Source organism: Fringilla coelebs, assembly GCF_963513975.1.
Source record: "Fringilla coelebs genome assembly, chromosome: 9".
NCBI lineage: Eukaryota > Metazoa > Chordata > Aves > Passeriformes > Fringillidae > Fringilla > Fringilla coelebs.
Genome location: NC_140067.1, coordinates 17,866,532 through 17,894,255, shown reverse-complemented (window position 1 = coordinate 17,894,255; position 27,724 = coordinate 17,866,532).

Below are 27,724 nucleotides of genomic sequence, written 5' to 3'. Positions count from 1 at the left end.
GTGTCTTTTCCAATTGTCAAAGCACAGACTCAATACCACATCTGACATCCTTGCAGCCTGCCTAGCTCTGCATAACACAGCAGTCAACCATGGGGTTATAGTCAATGATGGGACTCTCATAAAGGATGACAAGGCTAAATCTTACTGACTTCAGACATGCCAAAAAGGTATGTCTTTCTGAAAGGTGGGTTTGTTGATGATAAGCAAGGGGCAGCTCAGTGACAGCCATACCTTTAACAAGGAATAGGAAGAGCTGGGAAAAGATGATTAGAGCCGGAAAAGTCCAATAGTAAAGAATGGAGAAAATTCAGAAGGAATTTTCACAAAGATTCATAGGTCTAAAAGCAAATAAATTGCACTACTTAGTGTAGGAAGATGATTGAATTCCTCTATCTGTGGGTTACAGTTCCCAGCTCAAGCACAAGGCAGTGTCCTGTGCACAGCCCATTCAGTTCCCTGCAGGACAGCAAGGCTCACGGAGGGGCTGTCAGAACAACAACCACTCTCAAAGTGTTTGCAAACTCCTTCTGGTCACTAAGTGCACACAAAGAGGCAAGATGAGGTTTATGAAACTTCAACAACTGCTTATGTTCAGTAAGGTTTATCCTGAGTTTTTGAGAGCAGATAAGGCGGGCAAGAAAGATACTAGGAAGGTAAATGACATTTAAAAGAAGCAGTATTAAAGTCCTCCATTACAAGAATAAAGACAACTATTTTTTCAACAGCAAACACATTTATCTTCATCTGGGAGAAACAATTGATAGTTCCTCTTACCTGAGGGAATTCTAAATCTGGAGATAATCCGTGCAGCAACTGCAAAATTTTGCAAACATTCATCAATATTTTGGTTACCAGTTTTGGAACAAATGCATTACCAAATATGAGTTTCTTTCACAGTAACGAACATTATAATCAGAACAGACATTCTTTAATCACAGATTGTTTTCTGAACACATTTGCCAGTCTCATTTCAAACTGTTTGAGCACCTGAGCTTTCATTACTCCTCTCTGGAAAGTATTCACTATCCTAAATGCAGCCAGCTATGCTAAGTAACTTTGGTCTGATAGGCATTGTTCATTTTCTTCTTTTTTCACTCATCCTTTGGAGGACATGAAAATATTTTTCTCCCTATGTGCTTAAAATCCTTCCACAACAATCAGCTGCTCCATCTTCTTGTCATAATCTTGTTTATATTCAAATAGGCACCAGTGTTGCTATGCCCCATCAAGAGACTTGGTCAATAGTTCCAAAAACACAAAAGTCACAGGGGAAAACAATGGGGAATTACATTCCCAGTAAAAGGATATTTAAAATCCCTTGGTTGCTTGCAGACTATGATACTTTCATTTAGAAATACTGGTTTATTTCAAATGGAATTTTATTCAAACAGAATGAAAGCATAGCTTCTGAGGCAAGAGCTGAAGCCTTGGAACAGAGGGGGAGTGATCCCATACTTAACATCACCACTCAGAGCTCTGATCACTCTCTATTTTGCTCCAAACACACTGTGCAGCCTTAGTCAAGTTGCTTAGGGGTTTTTTGTGGCTTAATCCCCCATCTTTGAGATAACTACGACTCAGACTCCCTATCTCATAGGCACACAGTGAGGATGAATGCATTAAAAAAAGAATTAATATATCACAATATAGTGATAGGAGTTCAATACCCTGTATACAGAGTAATTTCTCTTTTTGTCTCCTGGATCAAGTACAGTTTCTAGGTGTGTGCAACAATAAAAACCTAATCTATTAATAAATAAGGAAACCAAGCAATCTTCATCCCTACACTCCTGTATATGAAACCATGAACAGAAACACATACTTGTATGTATAGAGGGGAAATGCTAAGGAACAGAATTTTTTCCTTAATTACAATGGGCTTAAGACAAGGACAGGAACCACAAGCTAGACATAAATAAAGAAATCTGTTTGTTCCAACAGCATAAACAAGAAACACAACAAAACCAAAAAACTGTACAACAAATTCATATATAAAGTAGATATATAAGTATTTAGACACATTTGAAAAAAGACACTCCTTACTGCTACCTTGTGTAAGGAATACACTGTAATTTACTAGTATATGAATTATAGACTGTTCCCAGGGTGAAACCTCTGTATTTCTTGCTCCAAACTACTCTGCCTATAAAATAGCTTTGTTAGAGTTTAGCAATGTTAAGGAAAAAATAAAGGTAATGTCTGCAGCTCCCATTAAAAACCAAATCATACTTTTTACAGTGATTATAGTGTATACTATAAAAATGAGTTTTCACCAAATATTCAAAATTATAGATTTATTCAAATTCCCAGCAAAAAACCAAACTTGTGAATTGTACAGATTATATAGCCAATAAAATATTTATTGTTGCACAATGTATATTGTTAACTGTGTTGACTACTTTTCACCAAGGTGCCAGAGAAATGAAAAATTAACCAGTGCAGAATATAAAATACAGGGGGGTTGAGTCCTAGAGCTAGTTCATGAGCATACAAAACAGATTGTATTCAGAGCTGTAATATAGAAATTCTTCAGTGAAGAAGACACCAGAGCTGAATACCTGACAGCAGAACAAAACAGAGAACAGCATTAAAGCCTTGTAGTTGAGGTGCTGCATGCAAATGCAGGGAGAGCTGAATTAATAATGTTGAAGGTCTAGCTAACGTAGACAGTGGCTGTGTCAATGAATGTTTTAATGACATCTTACTAGTTTTAAGGACTAGGAAGTGTATACATGCAGCCTGATGGAATTCTGGAAGTACAGTGAACATATGGTATAAAAATCTCTTTGGGTTTACAAAAACAAGTAAATATTTGAATATCCTCCTTCTCTGCAACTTCATAAACTGATCTATGAAAATCACACATGTGGTTTGAGGTGCATATTCTTGTTTTCAGCATTAACCATAATCTCTACCAATGAACCTCCTATTGTCTACCGTTTATTCTTTTACAAAATTTACATGAATATTCATTTAAATGCCAGCTACAGGGCACCAAATGTTGAATCATGCTATGAAAGGAGAATTTGAATAAAACCCAACAATTTTCAAGTATCCTCTAGATATTTTGAACCTTAATACCGTGACTTCAAATGTACCTGTTTGTCCTCTTGATTTTGAGATGACTTACACAATTTCCTAATGGAGAACAAGGATAAGAAGCAGGCTGGCAGCACCAGACAGAGTAGGACTCAGGCTATTGCTCCAGCCATGCTGCTTTACAGAAAAGCATTTCTGACCTGACCTGTCAGGTCAGAAACTACAGTGGGTAAAAAAACCAAATACACCAGTACTCTGGAGGACTTTCATCCTCAGCCTTGGTCTCCCTATTTCAGCTTTTCCTCTTCCAGCCTTTAGCAGAGACCACACCAAGTGTGGAAGTGCAATTTCATACTCAGAGTGAGCATGTCCCAGCCTGACAAAGTGCTGACAAAACAGCATTTAAGCTCAACCTTATTCTGTAGCTGTGGCCCAGCTGGACCCACACTCCTGCCCATCCTCGTTCACTGGAGCAGATTCCTCAAGTTGGGGGTAGGCACACCCCCTCCTCTGTGGGATAAAGCCCAGCAAAACTATGTTCTGCGTCATTCTCCATAGTCCTCCTCATCCTCAATGCACCATGGTGCTGACAACTGGCCAGGAAAAGCAGCTGCCTCTTAGGGTTCAGAATTTAAAGAGAACTGCCTTTCTCCTCTCACCCCAACTGGTCACACTGCTTGATACTGAATGACATTGAAGGCAGTATATCTGAAAATGAAAAACTTTGCCGAATATTTCAGAATTAGCTACCCCAAGGAAACTGGTCCCTAGGCTACCCCAGCTCATGTTAAAAGAAAAATTACATGACGACATTTCAGAAAGCCCTTGAGGACATGTGCTGGCTTTCTCAGGCCAGGCACACAGCAGCCACAGGTCCTGCTTTTGAAGAGGAGGAAAAAACAGCTGGAATTAATTGAAAAATGCAGGTTAGACGTTCTCTTAGGATCTCACAGTTCCTGTATTTTTAATTGCTTGTTCTGTCAGCACTTGACACCTGCACATTTTTAAAATCTTTTTGATTTACACTGAAGTAGCTGGATTGTACTATCAGACAGCATGAACTCAGCGAGAAACACTGCCATTGTCTGCATCCTCCTGGTGTGCAAGGCTGGAGAGGGGAGCATGTGTATGCTTGGAGGACAGAAACCCCATTCCAGCACCTTTCTGCTTAAACTACACCATGTACCTACACAACATCAGGGCCAGATCCAAAAATCTGGGTGTCTAAAACTAGGTTCCTAAAATTAATGCTTGAGATGCCTAAAAAACAATCTCTTGCAAAATTTAAACTATGAGGAAGCTCTTTTGAGACCAGTCAAAGCTTCAACATTTCTGAATCCACTCTGTACTTAAGTCCAGGTTCCCATTTTAAGAAATCCTGCACTAGAACCCACCCCACCTTGATATTTAAATGCACTACAGAGCAGAAAAAGCTGAACAGGTCTGGACAGCCTGCACAAATGGGCAGGCAGCAGCCAGGCAGAGCAGTTCCACCCCACTGACTTAATGCTGTGGAAGGAACCTCACTGCTGAGGATAAAGACAGGAAAGGCACAGAAAATTTGCAGCTTTTCACACACACTAAGCAAAAGGATTAAAAACACCATATAGAACAAAGATTTACAATACATCAGCCACACAACTCTGTGGAAGGAACAAAGGTTTCATAAAAGAATAAATGAAAAAAAATTCTCAGAGACTATAGGCAGCCCTAGAGACTTTTAAGTATTAGTCAGAGCAAAGGCTGCCAGATGCTTCCAGAGTCCTGACTGCTCACTGGGGAGCTCAGGCCTTTCCAATGGGGCGAGGTAGGTCAGCTGGAGACTAAAGGGTACACAGCTCCCCAGAGAAAGACTTTTTTGTTATGTTTGGGTTTAAGTGTGTTTCCTTCACAAAACATGGGCTGAGGCTCCTTTATGTTTTCTACTTTTATTATGAGGAAAACAGTGACACTTTTTCTTTTTTTTGACTACTGGCCTCGCTTGAAGAGTTTTGCAAAAACTTGATGTCTAGCTAACAGTGGCCAGTTCATGTTAACAAACAACACTGCAGGTTTTTTCTTTAGCAAACTAACTCAGGCTATCCAGCCAGAAGAGCTTTCATTCCCATCCCCCATAAATTCTTTCTTTTGCCCCACTCATTTCCCAAAGAAAATGAAACTAACAGCTAAATTATTCTCTTTTTTTACCTTTCCTCTAGATTCTTTATAGCTCAGATTTTGAAGTCTGAATATTAAAGCTTATTTCCCACTTACATACAAATGTAGAGTAAGGCAGAGCTCTTGTGCAATAGATAGACACAATAGACAATGTACAATAAATGCCTTCCTTACCTCTAGCACAGTTCTTTCCCAGCCACAAGAAGTTCTAAGCAGGCATCATCTGCTCATCCCCATAACACTCCTGCAGCCAAGGGAGCCGAGCTGCTCACAGTAAAAAGTGCGTTGGGAACATTATACAATTTTACTTGTCTATATTTTTCAGCCTCTAATAAAGAGGGACAAACAGACAAAAGTTCCCCAAATAATAAATAACCAAAACAACATTTGAAGTGAAATTCTCATACTTACTTAGGAATGCTTCTTTGAAGCAACAGCAACGGTTGTGTGGGCAGTGCACAGACTCGAGAATTGGATGCGATATGCAACCAGAAAAACAGTTCACTTTTTGACCATCTAATCTTCAGGGAGCGTTAGCAGAAGGTGACAGAGATCTGTGGAAAAGAGAAGTTCATTACTTTAATGCCTAAGCAAAAAAAATTAGGAATATGTAACAAAATGCAAAGCCAGAAGGTGAGGCTGCCTTTCATTAGGAAAAGGCCCATCACTGCAAAAACACCCCTTTATCTTCATGGGAATGCATCTGTGAAGCACTCCTGTGTACCCAGGGAGGTTCTGTGTTGGAGGCACTGCTACCATAAACAGTTCATTCCCTATGATTTATTCAATTCAGGAAAAATAATTACTTTCTTCATTGCTCCATTTTTTTCTTTAAAGTGATATAAACATGCACAGATCAGTGAGAAATTTAGTTAAAATATTATATAAGGTGTTCATCTTGATGTCTAGAGAGGCCACCTGGAACCGAGACTAGACAGAGTTAAAGGAATAAAGTAGGTATGTATTAAAAGGCCTTCAAAGGATATACCTTGGGCAGTACAAGAGCCCGGCTTGGCTCTACAGAAGATAAACCCAAGACACACCACGAGTTTTCACACTTTTAGAAGTTTTGGTCCATTTGCATATTGGGGTTAATTGTCCAATTACAGCTCCAGGTTATGAAGTCCCATCCTCCCACATTGCTCTCCTCAATTCGCTGTGGTTTGCACATTTTGGGCCTGAAGCTCCAATGCTGTCCTTGGTTGTCAGGCTGGAAAAGGATTGTTTTGTCTAACTGTGAAGAGAACTTGCTGACACTTTATATGAACTTCAGAGTTACACATTAAGGCAGTATAGAATCTGAAAAATATGAAAGCTGAAACTTAAGGCAGCAGTCTTTGGGCAAGCCAGCGTCTGGCCTCATGGAAGAGCTGAGTGAGAAACAATGAAAACATGCCTGCCAGACTTGCACATGGCTTTCTTTAAAGAGCTATCTAAATAAGAATCTAGTTTCAATTACCATCAAATATTTCAGAAATGCTTGTTCTAAAACAATTCTTTTTAATTTTATTAAATAATGAATAATCCTTACCCTTTTATCTGATGAGATGGCAATATATAACATACACTGAAGAACCTCAACTGGTGGCTTTACAAACTCTTGCTCTTTAGTTAATCCCAGGACCTTAGTTCAGGGTACTGTAGTCTTCACTCATTCACTTTCATTCTATTTCATATGAAGGCAACATAATTCTTAGGTGAATTTTCATAGTGAATTGCAATGTGATTGCTATATTTAAGGTCTTGTTGAGATAGAAAAGTTTTTCATAGTGATATGTGTTAACATACATATTTCACTTCTTTTTCTAGAAAGGGATGGTGATACACATATATACACACACATACACACACGTTTAAATTTATATACTTCTATATTAAAAAAAAAATATTAAAGTAAGAACTCCATTAAGGGTGATGATTCATTTACACTGCAAGAGTCTAACAAACATTATACCAGGATGTCCCATCCATGCCCAGGACAGGGCACAAAGAAAAAGCAAGGGATTATCAATTTAACAAAACTGAAGAATGACTTCACAAGAGGTAGATGATTCTCATTCTTTTTTTCTGAAAGATATGTTGCTTCTCTTTTCATACCTCTGACTCAAAATAGGTGACTTCAGGTATCTAGTTAAACATAGAAGAGAAAAAAAAGGCACATTGTTGTCAGAGGTAGCTACAGTTTAGACACAAAATACTGAGCCTGATACAGTTAGATGCTAATACCCTAACAGGGTAAATTACTACAATGAGTTATTTTCAAATTTTCCATGGAACATATATATGAATATATACAAATGCATGACACCATCTGAAGTGAGCAGCTCCAACCCCTTTCCCCACAGCCTCCTCCACAGCAGATGACACGAGTTCCCTCTCACTGTGACGTATCCTCGTGCCTTCCCTTTTCCCAGGGCACCTGTCACTTCCCAGCCCCGCTGTGGAAGCGGAGGCTCTGCACACGGGTCCAAGGACAGCTGCCCCCAGTTTGGGGTGGGTGCTGCCAGCCATGCCATGGTGCCAGGCTGCGCCATCCGGGTCCAGCAGCACTCATGCACTTGCTTGGTTTTTCTGCCACTCTCTGGGAACATGCAGCAAAGTTTCAGACTGGATGACTTGATATTTGCAGCTTCTTGTTAATAATAAAATAAAAATTTAGTGCATGGGAATAAATAAACACATATGTGCTCAGTGCAGATCCTGATCACACACTACACACTCTGATACCAAATGGAAAGGAACCACCATTTACCTGTGGTTCTAAGACCAAGTACTGCCATTGCCTAGTACAATAGAATGCAACTGTTCAGAGACACAAGACAGATGGGATAGGAAGATGTGAAGTGCTACAAATAAAATCTAAAACTGAACTTTTAAATATTCATTCTGAACTATAAAGAGAGCTGTGGCTTTTGTGTGCTACAGATGGCTTGGAAATGCAGTGCAAACAAAGGACCAATTTCTGAATACTCATAGCTGCTCTACTATAATAGCTGGAGGCCCAAAACTCCAGGGGTTTGAGATGATTCAACTAGATCCTCTTACCTGCCAAATTTCATCAAAGCAACATTGCTTTTAACATCCTATAAGGGATGAAAGAAATATGAATAGTGTGGGGTTTTTTTAATGAAACATGGACTGCTTAAGCTTGAACAAAAAATTACAATATGAATGGAATGTGCAAGGTAAAGGGAAAACCATCATTTTATTATACATACTTCAAGCATCTTGTAAGATGAAATCTGTACTTTTTAAAGATTGAAAGATTAAATAGAAATATTTCCTAGATTTAGATAAATGAAGGAAACAAAACCAAAAATAAGCATAATAAAAATCCCTGCCAGTCATAGTCAATGAGAAACTGCTGACTGATTGCCAAGTATGGCCTTATGTTTAAACCTAGGAAAGACACATGTGTTTCTTTGTAAGGTAGTGGGGCACGACCTCATCAATCAGAGATTATTCTCTGCATAATAGTTTATGGAAAGAAACCACTAATGCCAGCTCCTCATCTGCCTTCCAGACAGAGGCCAGCTGATATGAATACAACTGGAAGGGGACTCAGCCAAACAGCGCTGCTGCTAAGACCATACACTGCTGCATGGATGTAGCAGTAAATTAGCACTTCCTGATGCTATTAGCTACTAGCAAAGATTATAAAGTCTTTGGCTCTAGAGAGGGGATATCCTTACACCTTTCACATGTATTTGAGCTTCTATAAGAATGGAATTGGACAAGAAAATCCAAACAGAAGATGGAGTCTCTGTGGGGGAGCAGGGAACACCCAAGAGCGAGAGAGGATCCCTGAACTGCCAACAGTCCTCCACAGAAACAAACGTGCAGCACTGAATCCCAGCTAGAAGCCAGGTTTATGGGTAATTATGATGTGCCACTGCCAGCTGAAGGGAGAGAAAGTGCAGGAATAAGAGGAAAAGGCATGAAGGTCCTGATAAAAATGTAACCATGCTGTAATGAGAGTGAGAGCCAAGAGACAGTTGCAGTCTGATACCAAGTGACGGGTGAAAGATGACAAGTGGGTAATGTTATCTGTGAAATCAAGGGAATTAGCCAGGAGGGACAGGCAGAGGGAGGCAGCCTGGACAGCAAGAGCTGTTGGGGAAGGGATGGTGGAACTACTGCTGCATCTGCTAAGGTTAGGGAAAAGGGTTCTGTCAAAAATCAAGTTAAGATGATGGGAGTTGGGTTACAGGTTTTAACTGCTTCTAGAAATGACAGGAAAAGTGGCAATTTATGGCAGGGAACCAGCCTGCTGCTTTGGGGAACAGCCCAGTTAAGAGGTGTGCGCTGAAAACTTGAAACCTTGCTGCAGAGACACAGGATCCTTTACTGCTGGCAGGAGGAGAGGAAGGAGGGCTTGGCAAAGCTGGAGGAAGCAGGCCAGAGGACCAGGGCCTCCATTTCAACCATGTTTGTCTGGTGCTGGATCTGCATCCATCAGAGAGCAAGCAGGGATTGCAGTCTGACAGTGCAGCTTGGCTTCTGTTCACAACCAAGACAAAAAAGTGGCAGATGAACAGAGGGGAAAGGGCAGGATCCTCTAGCAGAAAATACAGCTTTTCCAATGACCTTGCTGTCCTTTTGAGATTAACTGCTTTCCAGGACAGAGTGTCCCAACAGGATACTTAAATGCCTTCAGCACAGTACAGTACTCAGAGATAAAACTGAACAACTTTTCATGAAATCTGCCTCCAATAAAAACATCTTTATTGCCCTGGGCTAATGTGTAAGTTAGTGAAGGATTATAGTTCAGCTTCTACAGCCACTTTATGTAATAGGAAAAAAAAATCCATAGGGACCTCATCTGTTGGTCCTCTAAAATACAGAAAGAAGTGTTAAGCTGCATTTAATCATGCTAATAGGCTATCAGCTATTTTCCTAAACCTTCACACTCACTGCTGTCATTCTAGGTAGAGCCAATCAACCTGACTTAATCATCTTCCTGTGACTTGCTCCACTGTGCCCCTTCCTTTTGAACATATATAAATTCTAATTCTTTTTTATCCTTTACTAAAACACTGGCAAACTGAGTGCTCCCCTTCCAGCATACAGATGGGGAAGTTTACTGGCTCAGGAGCTGCAGTTCTCCAGGGCCTGTTCCCTTGGGGCTGCGTGTCACTAGCAGGGCTTGGCAGAGGGCACCACTGCCTCTCCAGGAGCAGTCCTCTCCTGGCTTCTCCTGCTCCTCATCCAGAATGACAGCAAGCATTATAGTGAGGTTATATTTGCATGTTGTAAGGCCACAGTGACTGGTGCTAAAATAACATAAACCTAACCCCGAGGTGAGTTTGCTTGTTTACAAAGGGATGCATTTGAATGCTTAACCAAACCGCCAGCCCTTTTCCAGGATATGGTTTCCTCATGGACACCCTGATCCACACCTTCCAAATGCCTTCTTTGGGCTGTCTCTGCCCTTCTCATCTGATGGAAATGGGGTTCCCCTGTGTCTCACTTCCCTCCAGTGTACTCTCACCTGCAGTCTAAATGTATGAATGTAGGCTTGCCTGTTCTGTGCATTACTAAGAGAAAATTCTACAAAATCAGAAGACTAACTGTAAAATTATAAGTTGATTTCAGTGATCACAAATACAGTTCACATTGCAGTTTTGGCTCTGTTCACCTCTGCTGCAGAAAGGGGAAGTCTAGCTCTTCATAAAATACCAAGTGTTCAGTGAGACCCAGAGTGAAGGAGGAGTTATTTTTGTTGGTCTGTTGCTTTCTCTAAAGTCTATAATATAACAATTCATGCATACATGTCACAAGAGGCAGCAGGGCTGTCACCACCAGTTTGCTGCCTAATGCCTCATGTTCGTAGTAGCACAGCTGTGTCCCCTGCCAGCTCCTGCAGAGTGGCAGGCTGGGAGCAGGGATCCCCCAGGGACAGGTGCTGTCCCATGTCTCCGTGCCTTCACCCAGAGACAGAGCTGGAACATGCACCATGCGCTGCTCCGGCTTCAACCCACTGCTCTTCACTTCTATGGATGAAGTGGGAACTGTCCCACAGCGCCCAAGCAGCAGATTGACACACAGTGGCTGGGTCCACACCACTTTCACAGACCAGCCAGTGTTTCTGAAGCAAGCAGCTCATGATCCAGCTCCCAGAGCTGTCCTAACGTGGTTGGCTGAGCAGAACCTGTGCTTATAAAGAGCTCTTGGGCTCTCTCAAAGTCCGGTCATTATACAGAGTGTAAAGTCAGGCATTTTCATTCCTTTACCCTCCCAACCAAAGATGAGACCACCAGCATCTCACTGTTCCTCAAGCTATACTGCATACGAAGTTTCCACTTGTGTCACGAAAATAAACACACCAGAGGAAACACGCTCTGCCTACTTTAATGTCCCAATTCCCCAGCCTATGAAAGACTATCCACATTGCAGTATGTTTCTGTCCAAGCCTTAACAGTTAACTCTCCCCCAGGAATTACTTGTTATTGGGGAAAGAAGCACTGAAAAATCAAACCCCTTGCTGCAGTTGTTTATAGAACAGATCACCAATTCTGGGAGATCAATGGGATAAACATGGCCCTAACTGTTTCCTGTATAATCATAGTAAACTTACAAGGATGCTCTTATAAAATGTACTTTAATTGAAGGAGCTTACTTTTTAATTTGCAATTTTAAATGTGAGCATGTTATAACTTGTAGATGAACATTTCTATAAAGATAATTACATATGGTAAGACAGAAAAACTTTTTAAAACATTTTCTCTTGAATGTGTGCCTGAATTCATTTACAACTGTTGCTGCTTTAAACATTTCAGGCAGAATAAGTGGATGGCACTAAACAGCTTAGCTGCAATTATTATGGAATGTCTGAGGTATAATTTCCCCTGCGGTTTTGTTAGGCGTGCAAAATTCATAATTCTGATTTGTGGCAGGTACTTATTACCCATCGCAGGTGGAGATATGCAAATATTATTCTAGTAGGGTTGAACAGTCTTTATTTCTGTATTCAGCTATTAACGAGATTTGTGAGTCTGGTACTCTGGGGCCATTTAATTAATTAGATGGTACAGATAAAATATAAATTGTTTTGTAGGCTACACAATTCCAGTTCTAGAAGATGTAAAATATGGCTAAATGAACTTAGTATGGACTGATTTATTGTTTCATGTATGGCAGAGGGTAAAGGAAAATTCTGCCTGTTACTTTTGCCTATATAATCCTATACAGTATCCTTGCATTGTCAAGCATTGTGAGAAAGGGATGTTATTTATTTGTCATTATTATTAAGAATGTCTATCAGTTATCCTCTTTATAAAAAACTGCTGGCATGCATCGAGCAAGCTAAAAAATAGGCATGTTCTTTTATGGAAGCCAATATGTGCATGTTTCAGAATAAGCACGTATTTCCAAGACATTTAGATTTGGTAGGATAATATTGTCTCAAGGTCTGACACTTCTATTTTAAATAAATCATTTCCATGGGATAGATAAGCTAAACTTGCTAGGGAGAATGCAGAAGGAAGCTACAGCAGAATGTTAGCATCTAGAATTTCAAAGAATTCTATTAACTGGTTAATTCACATATTTCTTTTCCTAAATTATGATCTCTCTACTCCTCCAGAAGGTTTCTGGATAATTTTGAACAGAGGAATTGGGGTTAAAAAAACCACAACGTGCTTTTATTCCCCAAAGTGATAGCTATAATGGCCACTATAAAAGAAACAGCATTTACCAGGAGTTACAGCAAAGTACATGGTGAGACATTCACCCTCCCCTCATATGGAGGAAATAAAATGCACAAGGCATGAGACCGGAAATTGTTAGCAAACTGTCGGCATTTAAAGACAGGCATTGACCATTATATTAGTTTTAAATTGCAGGAAAATACTACACTACACAATTACAGTACTATAAACATTGAATGAAAACCAGTTAGTTTTGCTAAAGTAGGAGTATAAACAGCAGTCACTCTTATTGGTTTATTGAACATATTTTGGGGCCCATTCCAGCTGTCTTTATTAGCTCTAATGCAAATGATTTTGCACTGCTATTTTGCCAAGCTCTGGTAGCTGTACTGCTGCAAACAGAGCCTGCTGCTTTGTGTCTGCTGGAGACTTACTGACAAATATGATAAAGGATACATAAAATGAGTAACAATACAGAACTGGCACCATACAGGAAAAGGAAAACTAACGGGGGAAATTATGCCATAAGGGTAGGAGCTGGTATGGTTTAAAGTTTAAAATCAGATACATACCAGGAGTTTCTCTGGTCACTCCTCAGCAGGGTGGGCAGAGCTGGTCATGGCCCTGCAGCTGCATCCCCTGGGACCTGTCCACCTGCCTGGAAGGGTGAAAGATTCAGGGCTGACAGACCCCACCAAAGTCTGGGGCTAAGCAAGAACAGGAAGAGTCTCATGGAGATGGCGACAGGCTGGACCAGGACAAGGGTCTGAGAGGGAGGAGCACCTCTGGCATAGGAGAAGGCAAAGACATAAGGACTGCATTTTACCCAAAGAAAGAGCCTCTGACTTTGGAGGCATTCTGTACAGGAGAGGTACAAACTCCTTTGAATACAGCTAGGGAATGACCTAGAAATATGGCTACAGAAATAAGTAAGTGTAAGGTAGAAAGTAAAGCAAATTAAAAGAAGAAGGCATTGATTGGGATCTGAGGAAAAGGGCCAGTCCTATTTTGTGGGTGAACAGAATTGATCATGTCAGATATTTACTGTGGCTCAATTTTCAGTCAGAAACATCAATTGACTATGTGGTGAGAAATTCCCTGAAGCAGAGGAGGCTGCAAAACCAGGATAATGTGTGGGGAAAAGAGCTGTGGGCAACCGAGCCTGAAAATGTGATTTCCAGCACAGGAGAGTAGTGGGTGTTTTCATTAGACCACCAGCACAAGTAACAAAACATTGGATTGTCAGCTGAGAAACTTGGGGAATCTGAGTGCTGGTGCAATGGCAGTGCAAGAGCTATGCCTTCATGGTGCACTTGTGGGAACACCCAATTGAATATTGTGATATACTGTGAATATTGTGATATGTATTGTGAATATATCACAATATTCAATTCATAAACAAACCCTTCCAGTGAGCACCAGAGACTGAGTGAATAGCTTGTGTGGACAAACAGAGCAGAAGTACTGTCACCAGAACTAGAGAAAATCTCAAGGAAGAAAACATAGTTTTAGTTAAATACAGAACAATATGAATGACAGTGATATCTATGGAAATGTTTTAATAGAAAAACAATAAATACTTATAGTGTTCAGACACAATGAGGCCAAGTTACCTGCAGGCTTTAGATAAAATGCAGCAACAAATCAAACTCATTTCAATCTCACCTCTCATAGCAGTTGCAGAACATGGACTGCATCTCCTCCACATAACGGCAAGCTGTTTAGGAAAAAAAATTAAGTCTAGATTTCCACAGAATAAATATGCCAGAATAATATTCTGCATTTCAATACCTTAAATTGGATAAACAATACCCCACGGGTAGAATCTTTAAAAGAATGTTCCTGCAGAAGATGAAATCTAGAAAACAGTTTTAATTAAATCTTTCCAAGGACTTCATAAAAACCCAGGCACAGCAGCAGTGCTGTGTGCAGTACCTCCACAGCAGGTCTGAGCTATACAGTCCAAAATGAAGGAGGAGTTCTAGCATTACCTTTTTTTTCCCCCCTAGGTATGCACACAGAAACACATCGTTAGTTCAAAATCAATGCACAAATGAGAGATGTGATCAGAGAATTACACCTGTTCACAGTAGCACAGAGAGCAGTGCCATGGGCCAAGGGCAGCTCCTGAGCTGTTGAGGGGAGCAGTGCTGCATCAGGCATTTGATGCCTCTCAACTCAGGGGGAACTGCTGCCTGCTGGTGGGTGATTATCACCAGCATTTTTTTCAGAATAATGTAAGTAAGGAATGTCTTAGGTGGCACAATAATATCTACCAGGCATAGTATTTGCAGAGGGATAATGGAGTAAAAACACCTGTGTGAAGAACCTCTGCTCCACCCAAAGACACTGCTGGGCAGGCATCACTCCCCTCCTACAGCAAGTGCTCCCCAGCACCAGAAGCCCCCGGATGAGCCCAAACTTGCCTGCAGAGAACCATATGGCCAGCTGGGAGGAGCCACAGGCACTTGAGGCCATATTCCTGTTGGGCAGCAAGGCAGGAGCAGGGGGGTGAGACCCACAGAGTGCCTGCGGGGTCAGAGACACACAGCACCTCAGCCATGAAGGTGCCACCGCACCAAGGTGCTCAGGACACGCAGCATCACTTGCTTGGAATTCAGCTGAAAACATGCCCCCTCCCCCCAGAACATTAGCACAGAATTTCTGCACCCCTGTCATACATAAAAAACACTGGCAATCATAAAAGGCTGGGTAAGGGCTGACTGGCCATTTTGAGAGCACTGGAAATCAGCCTAAAGCTCTGTGCCATATGTATGGATGATGAGCTAAACCAAGAGCAGAGGATGTACTTGAGAAGAAAACAACAAACAACAACGAAACATTACCTTGGAGGAAAAATCTGATAAGCAGCCGAAACCAAAACAGTGCCCAGCTCCATCAAACCACAAGTTTGTTGACGATTCCCTGCCTCCTGTTATAACAGCTATGTTTATTCACATATTGTGCTTTTTAAGCTGTACATTCAGCCAGTACAGCTCAGTGTAGCTCCCCTGCCACCACAGTACAGTTAGGCTGCAAACATGACTTCAGCAAGGTAAGCTCGATTTACACACACTTAGAAAGCATTCAAAAATTAATGCAACTAATCTCCTGGTTTCACTTGACAGGAGGTAAATTATTGATCTTTGCAATATGAAAGCACCAAAAAGAACAAACTCAGAACGGCACACTTTCATGTGCACCCTTGCCTCCTCTTGTCAAACTTAAAACAGTCATATCCAAAGAGCTGCAGGGAGATTTGAGAAACACATGTTCCCCCTGTACGATTTAATCATGGTGCGAGCAAAAGGCAGATGCTCCAAGAAGCCTGTGGTTGTGTAAACCAGAAAGAGAATAACCTGGACCCACGGCACAAACCCAGGCTCACAGAGATACATGCAGAAGACTGGCAGTTTAGGATTTTGGAGTCTTTTCTTAATCTTTAACATGCAATTGAGTATGTACAGCTCTACAGCCTGGTACAGGCACTAATACATCACCCATGCTTCTCACTCAAGGGACAAGCCTGTTTTATTGACCAAACTTCCTTTTTCCCCGTTTTCCCCCTCTCCTGGCGACTCTCAACACTGCAACATAAAGCAGAGCTCCTACAAAGGCACTGGCAGGCTGACACTGTGCAGTGAAAGCCTCCTGCACAGCAGCCACCCCCCTCACACCTACCTGCTTTCTTCCACATAACCACTACGAAAAATGTGACATGGGAATTTCCATCCCCAATAGGTGATATATAAGAGAGGTACACAAAATAACCCTACTAACAGTCCCCAGTATTTCTCCTACTTCTTTTCTGTCATCATTGTGGAAAAAGGAGCAATTCCTCCAGGACAGGTTATTGTTGCTTGACCCTAAACACATAGCATTACATCAGGCCACAGAAAGTCCTGTGATACAGGTTAACATCTGCTGATATTAGCTGAAAGAATTATTTTGTTACTCTTCCATTCTGTATACCACGTGCACTGATTCATTATATGAATGAAACAGATTGAATGGTCTGAGCACAGGAAAGGTTTTCATTGAAAACACTGAAATTATATTTTTCTTTTTTTAATTTTGTCTATTTTTTAAGCCTGCAAATTCTAGGTTACACCTAGAATTTGTGTAACACCGCACTGTGGCTTTCCAATGTACATCAGCAGGAGTCTTGCAGCTTCCACCAGGTACACCCCATCGTCACAAAGCCTACAACAGCAGGAGGAGTGTTCCCAAATTTTGTGTCAAACTATAGCTGCATTTAGTATGGTATATTCAACTGCATCTCCCAAAAATTATCCTACTCTCTGCTGGAAAGCTTCTGGCCCTACCCTGGTAAGGAGAAACATTATCCTGCATATTCTGGCTTTGAGCAGAGTTTGAGCACAGGATGATGGAGAACCCCAGTGTATTGCTATGACACAATCCTTTTTCAAAATGCATTCAAGAGTGAATTTTGCATTCTACTGAAACATGGCACATCACAGAGCACAGACACAATTTCATGGGCAAACCATACCATTGAGAACTTGGCTTAATATTTATCCTAATAATTTTCTGTACTTTCTCTCACTCTTGTCTCCATCTCAGATAATGAATAATTCTATGCCTTTTCCATTGTTTTATCTCAGAGGTGCTATTGATAATGTAGGTCTTTCCAGTTCTACAGACCTGCTAAAATTTTCATCAAGTTATTTTTTCTGCTGTTTTCTGTAGTTCTGCGTTCTCCTCCTGCCTTTTCACCTTCCTTTCAAAGAATGGAAATGAGTGAGATGAAAGTTAATGGTCCTCCACTTACCCTAGTACTTCTGCTGGCTTTTAACTTCAATATTGGTGGTAGTTCACATCTAACCACTACACCATTACTGCCCATTTTGCCTTCAACATGCTCGTGTTAACCTGAAAAGATGGTTCTAAAATGAGTTCTGCTCTAAATTTCCTTATAATGTCATGTTAGTGAAATTTCCCCTTTGTTTTAGGAGAATTTATAGCAACACTCTTCATTATTATTCTGTCAGCTCATCCCTTAGCAAAAGTTTTGCTGCAGCCCCACTGGAAAGATAGATATATACACACACACTGTGTTTATGCATTTCCAGGAGGAATACTATAGGCCACCAATTTTTTTATTCTTCTCTTGTTTTGCAGCTCATATAAAGATCTCTTTCTTCTTTAATCTTGATTGTGTTACTTGATTATATCCCCTTTTCTTGGTATAATCACAATTCTTCCCATCTCAATCTCCCTTTACCTCTGCTTCTTGCTCCTGTACCAGTATTCACTCCTGTGAACTAGAGAGATGGAAGCAGATGAAAGATAGACTTCTGTTTTCTTCTTTTTCTCTTATTATTTTATCAGAAGCTTATAATTTTCTCCAAAAACTGAGGTGTCACAGAGTACTGTCAAAGGCTGAGTAGTTTATCACATTTTCCCCTCGATGCATTACAATTCACTTGCATGCTGTCTACTTTAAGCACTTCTTAAGTATTATTTTCTATGCCCTCAACAACATCCTGAAATGACAGCAACATCTTCAGCAGACAGGTTATCTCAGCAGCCAGTGGTTTGCACTCCCTGTGCAGCTCTGTATCAGTGATGTCCTGTGTTGTACATCCCGCACTGAGCCTCATTGTACCACATGAAATCATGGAGAAGGGTAATTCCTTTTGGGAACCCCCCCTTGTTTCCCTACAGTCAGCGAGCTCAGCAGCTCAAGGGTGCAGCATTTCAGCCATTGGGCACTCTGCCACAGAAGAAGCAGGAAGAGTCTCTTGCTCCAGATCATTCAAATCACTGCATTCCCACCACTGATGCTGTAAGTGCAGTTTCAGTGTGCTGCACTCTGCTGCAAGCACGGGGTGGGAAAATGCACCTCAACCATGTGCACAGCAGGGATCTGTTGATAGCAATTTGCAGCAGAAAGCTGTGATTTGCTTCAGCAATCAACCACAAATTAGCATGGTCATATCATAGGCAAACTCTTGCTTACCCAGAGGTTTTACATCCTTCCTGAAAGGGAAATGGCTCCATGCCATTGTCCTGCTGCCTCCAAGCACCCTTTAGACTACAGTCCATTTTAGCCAAGTGTCTTTCTGCTGGCAAGAACCAGGAAAGAAGGAAAGCATTAAAAATAAGATCATATGATGATGCACAATGATTTAGAGTTGGTATTAAATCCTCAGTAGCATTAGAATCACTGTAGCTGTCACTGTAGCTTTTGCAGTATACGTAGACAAGCAAATTACCACAAGACATTACTGAAGAGTACCTCTATCTAATAAAAGTTTGATATACATTGTATTTAGCCTTAGTATGGTAATTTAACCTGTAAAAGTTCAGAACTTGTGTTCTAGGAATTATATGAAAACACAAGTAACCAACTGGCATTTGGAAAATAATTTAGCACTGAAAGATTTCACAACTGTTTCTAGTATCCATAAGAGATAGCAAAAGAAAAGATTGCCAGGCGGAAGGCTCTCCTCGTGCTTCCATTAGTTCCAGAGAACTAATATTCCAGCTCTGAGTTCCAGAGAACTCAGACAAATTAATTTTGGTGTCAGTACAAAGGGTTTGGCTTTAGAGGCTTTCTATATGGAAATGCAGGCTTTGCTCACTACACCACTAATGAGAAGTAGAAAATTAAATAATGCATAGGCGCAATTAGGCAAAACAGTTTCTTTTCGCTCTTTTATGTGTGGTACAACAAAACTCATTGTTTGCTAATCAAATACAAAAAGTAAATCTTTTGTGGTGGACTTGGGGCTACTGTCAACAGGGGAGAAGAGACCGGCCGTGGCAGCTGCATGTGGGGAGATGCCGTACCCTGGCAGGGGCTGGAAGCAGCACCTGCAGAGCTCCATCTGATGGAAACCAAAATGGAATGTCTTTAAAACCTTCACACAGGAAGGCAAGAAGGTAATACATGTAGCTCTGCTTGAGCACGTTTCAAGGGTTTGCACCACCAATTGCACAGAGGTTTTGCTACAGACAAAGACTACTTTGTGTGTAATGGTAAGAATATCCACATGAAAGCAGGTCAACCAGCAGTTGGAGCACAGCTTGATCAATTACAGAAGGGTTTATGACATCTTTTTAATTTGATTTCTTATTTCTAAAGAATATTTTCTGGTGTGACAAGTACAAGCCAACTATTAACTATTAAACAAAGGGGAGAATATTTTGGTTAACAGTCTTTTACTCTCTTTTTGAATGTCAGCACATGTCCCCCTGGCAGATTCCATAAATTCAAGAGCTACCAGATGGCTGTGTAACAGCAATGCCCAAAATACACTCTAGAAATTAAAGAATCACAACAGAAGACAATGAGTGGGTCGCTAAGAGACACGAACAACATCTACTCTCAGTCATCACTTCCATTAGGTGGACAGAGCAATTTAAAACAGTGCCAGGAATGGCACATCTCCCACCTAGAAGAGAGTGGAGCACAGCCTGCCCCAGTGTGATGCAACCTAGCAGCACACTGCAGATACAGCTTGAAATGTATATATTTTAGAAGAGTCGATTTTAAAATCAAGGTAGTGGAAGTGAATAGAAAGTGACAAGAATAACTTTCTTGCAGCATTTGCCTCTGGGAATGATTTATCTCCATACACAATGCTCATCTGAGTTTTGAAACTTCTACACTTCTTTTTTTTTTTTTTTAACTAGGCATTTTACATATCCCCTTTTCCAAATCTCTACTCAGTTTCTTTTATGATTTTAAGGTTTGGGGATTTTTTTTTCTTTTTTTTTTTTGCTACATTCAGTAACTTTCCCACTTAAAAGCAGTGTTACAAGAAGTGTCCTCGGTTACAGGTGTGCAATTCAGTCATCAGGGATATGTAGATAAAAATTATTCACAGTCTCAATTTCCCCCCATCTTGTTAGTAGCTGCTGCACAAAATCTTGCCTGACAATGTTTTTTTTATGAAAACTTAACTCCCGTCGACAAGACGTCATTGATTTAGGAAGAGCGGTCTAAGTGAATATTTATATTCTGAATTTCTGAGAAAAGAAAACGTTACCCAGGAAAAACGTATAAGCTCGCATGAAGCATTCTCTGCAAGAGGGCAGCAGAACACGACTTCAGTCAGACACCGCAGCTTTTACATAAAAGAATTTCAGAGGTGCGAACAGCAGGGCACTGAGTGCTGAGAGAGGCAGGGATTTGGGGCTGCTCTCTGTGAATAGGACACTGCTACAGGCTGAAGCCTTCACGGTGCAGAAGCACATGTTTACAAGATGATCTCGAGCTTGTAAACAGCAGGGCTTTAAGCAAGCAGAGAAGAGTTCGTGTTCCTGAGAAGAGAATGCAGCACAAAATGTCCTGTTTCTTCACAGAGTCACCCTGCTTGCAGCTGTCTAAAATTAGAGACACAGCCATTGTTCCAATGGATAATCAGGGCTAAGAGCTTTTTCAGGGCATCTCTTGACAGCCTGAGGGTTGGTACAATTCAGCATGTCAGTTTAGCTGCACTGAAAATCTGAAAAGGCCAAATTACGGGGGTTTCTTTTTTCTGTATTGCGTTACAAAGATACTAACAATATCAACAGGATTAATTTGATGATGAGATTAAAAACACATTAATGCCTTTTAATGAGATCAGTTGTGTTCCAAAAAAAAAACTGGAACTACATCAGGAGGGAGTCGGTTTAATGTGAGTGCAAATTTTGGTGCCCATGAAAGATTTCTTGGTAAATTTTTAAAATTCCCTTTAATCCCCACACAGTAGAGCCTGGAAGTCCATTAAGGAAAAAATGACAGTATTCCAGTTTTGAAATTAGAAGGCACCACAGTAAATAATGTTTCTTCATCAGTGTCTGACAGGCAACTTCCAGTAATCCCACATTTCTGAGGCAACAATGCTGAGAGAGCAACACCAGAAAAGAGCACACTGAGGCAGAGCCCCTGATAATGGCAGGTACCTGCTGAAGTTCTAGAAATGTGCCCAGCATGGCTACACAGGAAAGTTCCACTTGGCTTACATCCACCAGAAATGGCTCTGCCTCCACCTTGCTATCTATCCAAGACACTGTCTCCAGAAAGAAAAATAGACGATCACAGAAGACACCACAGCAAAGTGGTTGCAAACTAAAAAAACAAAACTGTGTAGCCTAGGTTCAACAAATAACAGAGTGAAAATAGCAGTTGTTAAGCATGCCTCATAATCCACAAAGTAATCATTAAGTATCACATATTATTCAACAGCTTTCTAAATGCAATTACATAAGGTTTTCCTGCAAAAAATCCATGCCTTTGCAGTCTAAATTTGAATATGACATGAGCAAACCATTCCAACAATGTATCAACTAGCCCAAAAAATTACATGAAAAAGTAATTGCAAACCAGAGCCATTTTTGTTCTCTATAGCAGTATTTTTTTTTCTCAGCACAACACGAGGTCTGCTGTCCATGTTATCATAAGCACATTGGTTCAAAGTTTCAAAGTTTCACAAATGTTGATTCAAAGTTCAAGTAAGCACATCCTGTTCTGTATGATTTCAGAAGATTACAACATTTAGAATTTATTTTTCTTAGAATCCATTTGAGTGCCCCTCTACATCAAGGAACCTCAGAGGACTCCACAACTGAGATAACAGGCTTTCTAGTACCCCTACCACTCTGCAAATATATGAGTATGATTTTTTACTGCTATGACAAAGTTAATTTTTTCACACTGACTTCTAAACTTGCAATTTGACCGTGAACTGACATTTTAATAAGGACTTAACTGCACACCCCGCTCACCAACATGTGTTCACATGTCCTACAGGTAACAGAGCCTGGTGCACCAACACATTCCAGATTAAGTGAATAGACTGACTCAGCTGCACTGCAGCCACCTTTACCCTGAGTAGCAATCACCATCCCTAAAAGAAGTCTGACTGCTATGAACAAATGCCACGGGAGACACTGCAACACCTTCTCGCTCTATTTCAAAGCCCAAGGAAGCCGCCTAGTCCAACAGAAGTGCAGCTGGCAGCAATCGCGGAGGCGCACACCCGAGCCCGCGCAGCTGCCCGGCCCCGCAGCGCAGCAGCTGCCGCCGGCTCAGTGCCCAGCAGCGCGCCCAGCGCTCCGGGAGCCACCGTCCCAAAGCGCCGTCTGCCACCTTCCTTCCTGCTGCACCACCGCAACGTGTCTGTGCGCATGGGGAGGAACAGAAAATAACCCCCTTCGGCTGCCGGGGTGGGGAAAAAATGATATTCCATGGCCTCAGCTCTCCATTTTGTAGCTGGCTTCAAATCACTGGTTTTTAGGTAATCTCCTTCATTTCTACCAAACACATCCCATGCCTTTTTTATAGCCTAGGCACCTCTCCCCAGTCCTATACCATTCCCTATCTTGGCTACAACTGTACCAGTCTGGTATTTTGAATCATTTTAATGCTGTATTTTTTTCTAACTATCTTGCACTCCACCTTCTTACTGCTTAGGACTGCTCCAGCCTGATGAAGGCAAACAGGATTACTCAGGATAATTAACATTTCTATAGGGCACTGACAATTGCACACAGATTTGAAACGAGGGATACAAAAGAGCAACATCAATTACAATGCTAGGAGGATTCTCATTCATTATGGTGTTTACTTGCAAACACAAAATTAGTGATGCCTGGATTAAGATTAGAAACAACATAAACTACTATCAGTCAAAAAAAATCCTTTCAAGCGTATTTTACACAGAACACATGCTATACCTCTTAAGATATGAAAAATGATGCTATCAAAGACACTCTAATGGAGGGAATCTTTTTCTCTAAGAGTAGAAATATATAGAGAGAGAATCAAGAAAGAGCCTTATGATAATTTATTTCGATTTCTTGCTAGTAATACACATTTTTAAAGAAGAGGCATAACAAACTGTAAACCAAGGTATAATAGTTAAATTAAACTGCAAATTTCAACTTTATCATTCTGAAAATTAAAAAAAAATAAGTCAAAAATGGGTCATAAACACAGTTTCTTTTGTTTAATAAAACTATTTCTAAATTACAAAATTACACTTAATTCTTAGAAGCCAATTTAAAAGATAATTTTGCCATATGCCAGAGGTCATGAGATTCAGCTAGTATATGAAAGACATCAAAGTTGTACTTCAGCCTTACAAAGGATAGTTTTTTCTTGGTCAAAAACCATCACGTGATTGTAAGAAAAAAACCTTGCAATAATTAGCAGCATTTAGTAAGTCAGAACCAACAAACAGGAGCCAAGTAAATTCTTTAAACAGAATTCAACCGTCTCTGGAATCACAACCACCCAACTCAAAGTCCCAAGAAAGACCCATTCACTCACTCTGAAACAGCTCTCCTGACCCAGACAAATTCTTGGCTGCTGCAGACTCCCTCCCTGAGTGTCCTGGTTTCACCTACAGCTAAGGCTGAAAACAAATACATCAATTTTTATCTTTCATACAGAATAATCAGAACCATCAAAGTCTTTCTTCACTTACAAAGTCGATCCAAGGTACAAGATCCCGCTCTTTACAACTCTTACAGCCTGAGACCATGATGTCCTTGGGTTTCCAAGACTGAGGGGACAAAAGAAGCCAAAGCAAAATCAAAACCAACAAGCCTTTTTTTTTCTCAGGTTGGGTTTTTTTTCTTTTTCTGTCCCTGAAAATGAAAACCTGCTTGTCTCCAGATCTAAGTCTATGCAAAACCAAAAATCACCAGGTCTCTAGCCTTTGCTAGAGGTCCTTGACTTGCCTGTATTCATGATGTAAGTAACAATTCCCACTTTACTATATTACACCAAACCTCACAAAAGTGTACAGACACAGTGAAGTCAATAAATACAAGGAAAGCTATAAAGGGTCTCTGCACATAAAATAAGACTTTGGTTTATCAGGCTAACATGGACCTTCCCAGAGCCTCCAGAGAGTGGTTGTACAAGGGTGTCCCAAATTCTGGTCCCCCGGATGCTGGCAACAAGGCTGCAAGAGACTTTGAGAGATATTGTTTTTACAGTAGGATCTTAAAGTACTTTCCTCATTTTAGGAGAGCTATGGAAGAGTAACAAAAACCATTCACCAGACTCATTTTTAAAACAAAAGGAAACAACCTAATATTTTGATTTTGCACTTAAATTTAGACTATAACAATTTTTAAGTGAATACTAACAAAAACTGAGTTCTTTCTCACCGCTTCTTGTTTACAGTCTCGTAATCTGGGATACCACACTACCAGTGTCACACAGGATGTCATTTTTTCTCTTGGCAAGTAAACACATGTGAAAGAAAAGGCATTGCATTTTTAATGATAGTAAAAGAGCTCAATAACGTAGTTTCTACCAGGTTCCAAAAGGACAACTTCAGGTTTCTGATGTACAGTACAAGTGTATTTTTCCACCCTGCTGAGCACAGTTTAAAATGCAAAAGCAGCATATTTCAATATTAGACTATTTCACAGTGCACACGAGTTCAAAACAGAAGAAATAACATTAAAAGCAGTGAAATCAATCAAGTGAATTAGCTGAAAATAAAATTAGAGCGTAAAACAACAGTAGGCCCAGGAATAGACAGGCTGTCTCCTCTTTTACTCTTGGGAGAAATTTCTTTTAGTATGGCTTCAGTCACTCACCCTGACATTTCCTTGGACTCCCCAGAGCCCCTTGTAAGGCTGGGTCAGGACTGAGCACTGAAGTTAGAAGATGCTTCTTAGCATTTACTTAGCTGTTAACAAGGGAAAACAGCCACCTTCTTAAAGCACAGGGTATCTGCATTTTGTTCAAATTTTCTTAATCTTTCATCTAATACGTAACTAATTTTCGAGTACTTTTGCAGTTTTTTTAATCTCAAGACCTCATTCCATCAGGACTAGCTCTCATCCTTGATTCTTCCAGACTTCAGTGTTTCTCCTCTCCAGCACGCTGCCAGTACCAACCAGATTGCTGCTTGGCTCCTGCTCCTAACTCAGTTCCCTTGATTTGAAATAATTTCTCCCTTTCTCCTCAGATATTATCTGCAATGATTGATGGTCAGTAGCTGCTCTGCTCCTACGGCAACTGGCAGCAGGCAGGGGAGATAGGGCTGCTGCAGAGCCCCCAGCCTGAGGTTTCACCTGAAACCCAACACCAGGAGCAGTGAAAGCCAGACCTCAAAGACAAGCAGCAAGGGATGTCTGCTGGCAGATCTCCATTTAAAAGCAAAAGCAAATTCACATTGTGAAATTGGAGAGCTCCTTCTGGGCATAAGGAAAGTTTGGGGGTTTCCCCTCCTTCACTAGGGTGCACACCATTGGGTGGGGGGGTGAAGTGTGAATCAGAAATACATACCAAATTTGCAAAATATTATAGAAAAATACAGAGCATGTCACAAAAGGAAAAAAAAATGAGAAAAGAAGTTATGCTTAAAGGCAGCCCTAAAGGGAGTAAACTTCTGTTTTTTGTAGGAGGAATGAAAGGTTATTGCTCCTACATGACAAGAATAGCATTTTTTACATTCCCCTTTCCAATAACAGCAGCTAAACTCTCCTAGGATTCAATGTTTACGCTCACAAAAATCAATTTTTCCCTTTTATTAAAAAATTATGTACAGTAAATTGCCACTACAACACAATCTACGTTGTTTAACATACCCTGCTTTGATTTACTGTTCCATTCATAATCTGCTGATGATTAAGCTTCTCAAAAACAATCCGCTAGCTTTTCTAAGTGATATCAAGTTGTTTGTTTTTAATCTGCTGAAAATCATCCTGTAGACAGATGCATTATTGAAGAATTACATTTTAATTTATTTTCACGCAGTGCCTGTGATGGGCATTTGGATTAACAGAGTACAATAATGCTTCTTTATGCCTGTATCTATTCAAATCAGAAATTACCTGCATACACTGTCTCTGATGGTGGTCAAAAACTGTACAAAGAACTGAGAATAGTGCTTCTTAATATCACACAGCCCTGCTGCTCATCAATGAGTCTTTTTCTGTTCTAATGCTTTTGTCATGTATATGAAAGTCATTATGTAGTTTAGAAAACAGGAGATGAAGTGAAAGAGGAAGATCAGGGACCTGGGATGCATTAATATTCTACCAGCGTCAAAGATATTTCCCTCGAGGGGCTCCTACAGGCCACACTGTTATTACAGTGCCTATCCATTATCTTGTGCTGTACTTGGTATTAAGACAATAATGGAGAGAATAGGATTATGTGCAGATGATAGGAAATGCGAAGGCAATTCAGCAAGATAGGAAATGAATGGAGACATGATTCTTTCCTCGAAGCTGGGAATGGTTTAGCATAGGGTAAGGGAGAAGATAAATGAAGCAAAATGAAATCTTTACAGGTTAGCTGGGGTAAAATGAGTGTTTACATAGAATCCGATGAGTTTAACCTTTTTGATACAGAATATCGCAGCATCTTTCTTTAATGCAGCAGTGTATATGCCTTCAGAGGTCTGGTTTGATCTGAAAACTCACTCAACGCACATAGGGAAATGACTGGTATTAATTTGATAGAGCAGTCTTATGCAATGGAGAACCATTTAATATGTTCCAATAAAAGAGAAATTCTGAACCCCCCTCCAGATTTCTGTATTTAAACTACAAGCTTGAAAAATTCTGCCTACTAAACAGACAGAAAATAAATAAATACTTTTTTAAACGCAATAAAGAAGGATCTAGCATAACCAAGTGAAATGTTGATCCCACACCAAAATGCTCGCATTCTACTTTACTATCACACACCATTCCATTTCACGAGAAGGAGTCCATGGCTATTAGCAAGTCACAAAGGCTAATAATTTTAGGAGGCCAGCAATGCATTATGATAGTGATAAACAAAGACAGGACCAGATTGTGTCATTTACAGACATTTCTGTGGCTTATGTCTGTCATATTTTTTTTAATTAGGATAAATCACACACGCGCAATTTGCAATAACAGCGCAA